The 9,442-nt window shown below is 41.7% G+C and overlaps 1 protein-coding gene across 4 annotated transcripts in view; it reads left to right on the top strand.

The window, feature by feature from the left end:
• Positions 1-3,108: 3,108 nt before the first annotated feature.
• GALNT3 (polypeptide N-acetylgalactosaminyltransferase 3) overlaps positions 3,109-9,442 on the top strand; it is a 45,949-nt gene continuing 39,615 nt past the window's right edge. For 3 of the 4 annotated variants that reach the window (XM_059394104.1, XM_059394103.1, XM_059394105.1), the window contains exon 1: positions 3,109-3,892. The gene's annotated coding sequence lies outside the window, so the exon portion shown is untranslated. The remainder of the gene's footprint in view (positions 3,893-9,442) is intronic. The other variant, XM_059394106.1, reaches the window with a different exon arrangement.

The raw sequence follows: 9,442 nt of genomic DNA, 5'->3' as shown, positions 1-9,442 counted from the left end.
CTTTGAGATCTGACTGGAGGCTCCAGTTTCCACATAAGGCAAAATTGTTTTTAAAGGCTAAGCCAGGCAGGCAGTAAGTGTCAAGCTAAAGTTGCTAAGCTCTGGATAACCAACAGCTAAACAATTAACAAACTAAAATATTTAAAGTTAGATGTAGTGAATCTGAATAATTTAACTAGTTACATTATATGTTATAATTGATTTTATGAATTAGGGTTTCTATCTTAGTTAAGTAATTCCCATTCCTTCATCCTTGTTTTCTATTAATTGCTATTCCTATATCCAGAGGATGTTTTTTGCATGACCATTATCTCTTCATGGAGTTTACATGAATCAGTGTGTAAAGTAACTTGGTGATCACCTTGTACCAGTATTATATTTTGGGGAAGAGGAAATTTAAGCCCAAAAGTAAAGTAACTTGCAGGAGTGTAAGTTATTTTGCATAGTGCCTTTTGTAATATCAGTACATGATAACTGATATCACGATAACATGATAGCTGTTGTTATTAGGTGATTGTCCCTCTAATTCTTAGTCTATGACTCTTAGTTGCCTTAGATTATTTCTTCATATTATTTGGTAAAACCATTCTTTGAATTTGTATTCGGCCTAAGACATTATGCATAATGGTTTTTTCATGGTACTTAGGCATCAACTTATTAATTTAACAAATATTGATTGAGTACTTACCAAGTGTTAGATACTGGTCTTGGCATTAATTTAAATGTTAACAAATATTATTAAATAGTGAATATTATTTTAAATTTATATAAATAAGCTTTTGGGGGGGGTAGTTCTCTCTCTGTGTCTCTCTCCACCCCCGTGTGTAGACAGATAAGTTTCTTCTTTCCTGTGTGAAATCTTCTTAATTTTCTATTTTAGCTGCCATTTCATGCCAAACATGCAGTATTGAAATAGGCTTGTTTCTGAGAAGCATGTCTAAACTAAGACTCCTGGGTTTTATTTTTATTTCATAAAGAAATACTAATTTCCCCTTTATAACACAAATTCTTTATTTCATAATCTCGGAATAGGATGATACTTCCAAAAACTCTTTAGCTCATTGGATTTAGGGCATTAAAGATTGTAGCATAATACTTTTCTTCTGGGCCTGCAGCATTTTGATTTTACTGTTAAGTAAAAACTTTTATTAATTTTAAGACTTTGCTTTCAGAATGAAATGCTGGTAGGTATGCCAGACCCCAAAATACTGTTTTCCTTGTTTAAATTGTCTGTCTCTATTGTAAAACTGGCAATTTTTAGCAACTTCTGATTCTTATATTTGCTCTGTTTTCTTTTCACCCTTCATGCACCATTTTGGTCCTATTTGCTTGCTCTCTTTTTGTAGTCTGTCCTAGCTCCTTTTTCCAGTTATTGCTTGACTTTTCTTGTCTTGCTGCCAGTGCATCTCAGTCCTTGGATTCCAAATTGCTATTCTATATCCATTTGCTCTGTTCTGCTCTTGTCAGCAAAAATTGTTGTTCTTTGCCTGGTGGGACCTCAAAACTGATAATCTTTGGTTCCTGCCTCATTCAGTTGGGTGACGCAAGACATGGGATACAGATTCTGTGGTTATACTTTTAGGATTTCTCCCAAAATTCCCAAAGACTGAGACTACTCTCCATCTTGAGGCAAACAACAAAGAAAGCAGCAGAACCTCAAAAAAAGGAGGGGGTGGTAGGTGGATTTAGGTAGGTGGTATTTTCAGCTCTGGACCTAAGAACAAATATTATCAAGTTAGTATGGTTATACACGTAAGTGAGTCCTGAAATTTTTGCAGGGGAGGAGAGAGGGAAAGCTTAAAAGTTGTTTGTGGGCAGTGACACTAAAATGTCACAAACAGGGGTGCCTGGGTGGCTCAGTGGATTAAGCTGCTGCCTTCGGTTCAGGTCATGATCTCAGGTCCTGGGATCAAGTCCCGCATTGGGCTCTCTGCTCTGTGGGGAGCTTGCTTCCTCCTCTCTCCCTCTCTCTGCCTGCCTGTCTGCCTACTTGTGATCTCTGTCTGTCAAATAAATAAATAAAATATTTTTTAAAAAATGTCACAAACACAGAAAAGGTTCCTTGATGCTTGCAAAACAAATACAATACAAACAACTAACCGAAATTTGAAAGCTGATACATAGGTGTGGTATGAAAGAGCTGTGGTAGGGGACACCTGGGTGGCTCAGTCAGTTAAGTGCCTGCCTTGGCACAGGTCTTGATCTCAGAGTCCTGGGATGGAGCCCTGCAGCAGGCTCCCTTCAGCACAAGTCTGCTTGTCCCTCTCCCTCTGCCTTTCTCCTCCACTTGTGCTCTCTTTCTCTCAAATAAATAAATAAATAAAATCTTTCTAAAAAAAAAAAAAAAGAATATTATTGCAGATGCTAAAACCAATGTCAGACTAGTCAAGTTCTAGTTACACCTATTGATACTATACTAACCAGTATTTTCAAATTTTAATTTTAGGTGTCACATAACACTAATATACCAATAAAAATAAACCATAAGTGTATGTGTCAAAATACAGGAGGAAGACCACAGCTAAACTTTATGGAAAAACCTACCATCATGTAATTAAGCATGCTGCTAAAACATTTTTGGCTATTTTTCTATTTATATTTCTATATACATTGAAGACAGAGCCAATTAGTGAGTGAGTTTATAGGAAGGTATAAAGGTCATTTTAAAGTCCTGATTTTGGGTGTGTCAGTGTTTGTCATAACAGAAGGAAGGCCAAAAAATGGTTGTAAATATCATAAAAGGAAAAAATACTGTTGAAAAAAATCTGTCTTTAAAAACAGCGGCAAAACCTCTGTCTCCCTAGAGTCTGCATTGTCACCCTCCCAATGGATGGGGAGCTTTCAAGCAAATCTACAGTAGAAGGAAAACCTCTCCAGGAAGCCAGTGTCTTTCCAAACAAGGACAGCAGGTTTCTTTCTATTGTCGCTGCTTTCTCTCTCTTCTGGGAATTGGTTTCCCTTCCGATAGCAACCCAGGAAGGGGTGGTGCGCCCCAAGTTAGCAGGGCTCTGCCAAATACCAGAGGCTCTTCTTTGGAAGAGAGAGGCTCCTCCTTTGGACGTGAGGCGCCCCTACCAGAGCGCGCGCTTACAGAAACGGAAACCACTAGCTGTGCCGAAGTGAGTCAAGTGATGAAATCAAGACTAGTGCATGGGAAGGAAGCTCACCCAATAGCTCAGGAACCTAACTGGTGACAGAAGCTGCTGAACCTTGCTCGAGGAAACCATACGAGCTAATAGTTGCAGCCGTCATGAGGTGGTTCTCCGGGGCACTGGGCCCCCCAGTCTCCGGGCAGCGCACTCCTTCATTTTGGAGAACCGCAGAGAAAGGCAGAAGTGTGTGAAGGAAATACAGACTTCTGGTTCCCCAAGGACCCAGACGGAGTTCTGGTTACAAGGCGACCACTGCCACCAGGTCAGTGCAGGACTCCTCAAATGTAGACGGGCGGAGGCGCGCCTCGCTTGGAAAACCAGCCTCCCTGTCGGCGGAGACAGAAGGGGCGCGGCGGCTGTGCTCCGCCGGGACGGCGCCCCTACCCCGCGCGCGGCGCGCTCGGTCCTCACCTGGAGCGCTCAGGTAGGGCTTGGGCGGGGCAGGAGGCTGGCGCGCAGGCGCGGGACGGGGGCCTCGCCCCTGCCGACGTCGCAGGCTGGAGCTCACCTGGGAGACTCCGAGAGGAAGCGGAGCCTCGGTTCGGCCTCTCCTGGCAACGCAGGAGGCCCAGCGGGAAGGCAGGAGGCGACGGCGGCGGAGGAGGAGCTGGACTGAGCGGCAACTGTAGCGACAGCAACCAGAGGCGCCGCCGCCGCCACCACCTGCACCTGGCTCCCGGCCCAAGTCCAGCGCCCGCCCGGCGGCTGCTTCCCGCCGTCCTGCCGTGCCCACCCGCCAGGTAAGCGGGCGGGCCGGCGCTCGGACCAGGGGGAGGGAGGCCAGTAGACCCTGGGCAGCGTCGGAGGAGGCGGAAGGACGGACTCCAAGGTTCACGGGGTGGGGAGAGGGGTACGGTCCCAGCGGCCGGTTGGAGGTGGTCTCGAGAGCAGTGTTTCAGTTGCCCCTCCCGAGACGCCGAGAGGGGCGCCCGAGGCCGGGGCAGGTGGCGCTCCGGGGGTAGCCCTGTGCCCCTGGCAGTCTCTATAGGGAGGGCCCCGAGGAGCCGGACCCAGGCAGAAGTCCCGGTGGTCCGCAGCTTGACCCCGGGAGACTCTCAGAGTGGGGGTCTCAGGGGCAGGGTAGGCGCGAGACGGCCGCGTTTCCACGCGTGCTAACAGGTTGCTGGTCTCCTCTCGTTCCTGTGCCGGGGCGGCCGGCGGGGGGGGGGGGGCTGGGGGGGGGGCAAGCCCGCGCCGGGAAAGGGCATGGCTTTGCCAGGCAACTTTCCCAGCCGGACCCCAGACAGTCCTAGGCTGGAAACCGCGGCCGCCTGAGCCATTTAAATGGTTTCCGAGTGGTTTGGAAAGCGCTCTGTGGTCGGGACGCGCACATCCCTCTCTGTCTCCCTCTCCTTTCTGGTCTCTACACTTTTCCGGGTGCACTCCCTAAACCAGAGCTGCGCCCGCTTTCCGGTTTGATCGAGAAGAGTTATTTTCTTCGTGGCAGGAAGAAATCCAACTGCCACTCACCAACCGCACACCATCTTGTTAAAGGACCTGTTGACTTAACGACCCGTATATCGCGGCTCTGGTTTGCCCGTGGCATATGACTCAGAGGTTCAGAAAAACTTTTGTTTCGGGATCCTGCCACGACTGAACCGGGGTGTGCCAGGCCCAAATTCCTTTCCTGCCCAATTAGGCTTCTGAAGCTTAAGAAATGAGGATGAAACTGGTCCTTACCTTAGCCTTTTATTTCCTTCTCTCTCAAAACTCATCAGAAACACTTCAAACTCATTCAAATAACTATTTCTGTTTTTAGAACCCCATAGAGTTGACTATTTTTCTGATTTTTAGAAAAATGTTATTAAGCCAATGTAACTTGCTATAAAGTTATACTACATAATGAAGACATTTACATTCAAATTCTGTTGTTAAAAGATAAGAAAGTTGCTGTATTTTCATTTGAGAATTTCTGGTTGTAAGAACATATGTTGTTTCTTTTACTGTATACATTTTCTTTGAGTCTGTGGCTAAAAGACATGAGGTTAAAGTCATACCCTACAATTAGAGTTTCTTTAAATTTAACTTTTGCTTTTAATACCCGAAGTTTAGCATACGTATTAGTTTAAACATTCTGACAGTTTATTTGTACCAAGCATCTTTCTTTTTATATTGCTTTAACTACAGCATTTTACATAAAGATTTCTAATAATAAATGGCAAGTCTATTGCCTACATTTGTTTACTGCTATATTTGCTCATTTAAAAAAATATTTTAAATTGCACATTTAACAAAATGTCTTAGGCAAATCCTATAGCTTATTATTGTTTTTATTAAATGTTTTGTTTAAATTCAATTTAATGAACATATATGGTATTATTAATTTCAGAGGTACAGTTCAGTGATTCATCAGTCTTATATAACACCCAGTACTCATCACATCACATGCCCTCCTTAATGCCCCTCACCCAGTTACCCCACCCCCACCCCTCCAGCAACCCTCAGTTTGTTTTCCGTAGTTAAGAAAAAACTTATGGTTTGCCTCCCTCTCTTGTTGTTTTTGTTTTATTTATTTATTTTTTTAATGTGCAATAAAAGGTAAAAAGTCAACCACACAAACAGGGTGTAATTATTTTTTAAACATTTTTTAAAAAGATTTTATTTATTTATTTGACAGAGAGAGAGACACAGTGAGAGAGAACACAAGCAGAGGGAGTGGGAGAGGGAGAAGCAGGCTTCCCCCTGAGAAGGGAGCCCAGTGTGGGGCTGGAATCCAGGACCCCAGGATCATGACCTAAGCCAAAGGCAGACACTTAATGACTGAGCCACCCAGGCGCCCCAAATATTAATGATATTTTCAACCAGTGCTTTCTGCTTTTGTCAAAAGAGCCTATCTGGCCCTCCTAATCTTATCTCCATTCAGAGAAATACATACGTTAAATACTATTTGATAATTGGAGGTAGGCTTTGTTCCTCGAGCTTAGGGTATTAATTTAAACTTCATGGATTATTGAACCAGATGTTATTACACTATCTTTACTCTTAAGGGAGAAATGTAACATGTTTACTTATATTAGAGTAACAGTGTGCCTCTGTTAAACTATCTGTAAAATAGAAAAAAAAAAAAACTTCCCTAGATTAAGTTAGTGAGGCCTTAAGTCAGGAATCTCCTCCTGTCCTAGTATTATCAAGATCCCCTTATCACTTTGGATACTCAGTCAGTCCAATCAGTTGGTGCCAAACCAAGGCTGAGAGAGAGATTCTAACGGCAGTTCAGCCAGCAAGTTAGCAGTAGACATAGCATTATTATTCCAGAGACTTGACTCAAGGCCCGTGTTATTCTTTGACCACCCTTAATCCCACTTATCATAAGGCATTTATCTTTTTGTCTTTCATACAGTTTGTAAGACCTTTATGGGTACAGAATAGTCCATTGTTCTTTGTCCAGCCCTAATTTAACTTAACTTGTCCAGATGATGCCTGACTCTAGGGAGAATGAGTGAAGATGTCATTCTTCTCTTACTGTGGACCACATGTGTATTGAAGATGCCATGTGGATTAAGATGTTTAATCCTTCCTTGGTATTTCAGAGCCACAGTTAATTTTTGAGTCAACACGGACAACATAATTTAGTCTTCTGATCTTTTATTATATTGGCTTAAAATATATTTTATAAGGCAGCAACCCAGGGTCATCCCTCCATTGGCAACACTCTAGATTTTTGACTGGCAAGCACACTTCAACATTAGTATTTTTAAAACTTCTTTTTGGACTGCAATCCTCATTAAGAAACTGCTTCAGTTTAGTCTGTGTCTGTGTGTGTGTGTGTGTGTGTGTGTGTGTGTGTGTAACAAGGCTTACAAAACAATATTTAGCCACACAATGTTGATTTTCTCTATTATTTTAAAAAAATCTGGTCTCAACACACTGGATTGATTTTTTATGACCACAAATGGGCTGGAACCTACATTGCAAATTACAGCATTCTATTGAATTGGAATTTTGAAGGCTGATTTTTCTATTAGCATACTGCATCATGTACATACACATATTTGAAAGAAAGAAAACCAAGCTGTACATTTTTAAAAATATAAAATTATAATCCTCATTAAACATTTAGGGCTGGAGACTCTAGGACCTGATGCTAGACTAAATCTCTCAAACATAGGAACTGCATGAAACTTCACTGTACGTTAGCATATTTTAAATGGATCCTTCAACCTCATGTAGTATGTTTGGACAGGGAAAACTGGAAGGATTTTTCTCAGGGGATTTTTTTTTTTTAAAGATTTTATTTATTAATTTGACAGACAGATCACAAGTAGGCAGAGAAGCAGGCAGAGAGAGAGGGAGAAGCTGGGAGAAGCTGGCTCCCAACTGAGCAGAGGACCCTGGGATCATGACCTGAGCCGAAGGCAGAGGCTTTAACCCACCGAGCCACCCAGGCGCCCCTCTCAGGGGATTTTGATAGTAACAATTATCAAGTGAAAATTTGAGAGAAAAATAATTCTTTCCAGCTCTGTTCTAAGTCCTAAATTTTATAGCATATTAATAGTGCTTAGATGGGATGTTAAAAAAAATTATTTGAGTAAACATAAACCAGTTTATTGTTGGTTTGTAGTCTGTTAACATTTTATATATTTTTTTCTTTTACTATGAAACAGATATAAGAGACAAATTCTAGAAATCAGACTCCTAGCCCCTAAAAAGACTAGACTGGGAGATTGAGAGTTTGGTTGAGATCCCTAAGTGACCTGTAGGGATATAGACTTGGAAACTCTGATGGGATGATTAAGCCTTCCATAGAAGCTTTTAATTTTCACTCCTGATAGAAGGAATTTTTTTCCAAAAGAGAATTAGTATATTTAATATTTTGCAAGTGATCAATGCCCAGATCATCTTGAGGACATATTCAGTTCTCTGGTTCATAAAATGTAGAAATGCATTTATTCTGAGAGATCTTTTATGACTAGAAAATCTGTTTGAGAAGGATGTATTATCAATCACCTAATTATGCATCTAGTTAATATCAGAATAATTCATTTTCTGTAATTTGAGTAATTTTAACATAATTAATGTACTGCTAATAGCAACATTGAACTCAAACCAATGCCAGCAATGGCAAGAGCCTCAAATGCATTAATTTATGTGGTAAAGCAGAGACAGGTAGGACTCTGAATTGTAGGTCATTAGTAGCTATTGACAGATGAAGTTTCCTTGAGTCATTCTCTGAGTTGGGCTCATATTTTTGCCACCAAATAGAGAATATTTCCCCTAGAGTACATTTTCCCTATAATTGTTTTAGTTTTTTTCTTTTTTTTTTTAAATCTTTATTTATTTATAATTGTTTTAGTATTAAACTGTCCCAACCAGTTTGTTCATCTATCCCATTGCCCACAGGACATTTTTAAGATGTCATAATTGTCTGAGATTATACATGAGTAAACCAGAACCTTCATCCCATCAAAGACGAAAACAAAAACAACCTATTTTACTTCCTATATTTTATTTATAGGTGTTACTACTTTTAGCATTTCATAGCCACAATTCCAAACTCCCCCCCCTCCGAAAAAGAATCCCTGAAAACCAAAATGTTTTGGTAACTCATTTATCAGCAAAACTTGAACTCAATTTGCTACGAAAACTAAATGCACTGTCAGGAAGCTATTTACCATCTATTCCACTTGGTGGAATGTGTCTTGCTACAGATACACTGCTATATTTGATTACATGGTGCTGTTCCAGGCACTGCTGGGGGTACACTGTTATATTGGGTATGTAAACCATATCTCCTTTCTAACATCCAAAATATTCTGATTTTTTTCAAAATATTCTGAGTTTTTTTTTAATGATAGGACTTTTAAAAAAAGATTTTATTTAGTCATTTGATAGAGATCACAAATAGGCCAAGAGGCAGGCGGTGGGGTGGGCAGCAGGCTCCCTGCTGAGCAGAGCGCCCGGTGCGGGAGCGCCCGGTGCGGGAGCTCGATCCCAGGACTCGGGGATCATGACCGGAGCCGAAGGCAGAAGCTTTAGCACTGAGCCACCCAGGTGCCCCAATATTCTGAGTTTTAAAATGTATTTGGCTCCAGGAATTTTTGGAGAATGGCTTATGGATCTATACCACTATCCAACTGTCATGGCAGAAATTCAGAGGTCATTTTTTTATTCTTTTTTTTTTTTTTAACTTCCACAACTATCAGATCACTGAATCTGTTAACATTTTCTGCCTTTCCTTCCCCCACAAACTCTACTTCTGCTCTAGTTCAGGGTCTTATCAACTCTTAACTGGGGTACCATAGCCACCTGCTACCTACTATCTTAGCAGATGGCATTGAGCTCAAATCCAT

The sequence above is a fragment of the Mustela nigripes genome, chromosome 3, assembly GCF_022355385.1.
Source record: "Mustela nigripes isolate SB6536 chromosome 3, MUSNIG.SB6536, whole genome shotgun sequence".
Lineage (NCBI taxonomy): Eukaryota > Metazoa > Chordata > Mammalia > Carnivora > Mustelidae > Mustela > Mustela nigripes.
The sequence above is the reverse complement of the archived record's forward strand: the minus strand, read 5'-3'. Positions and strand labels throughout refer to the sequence as shown.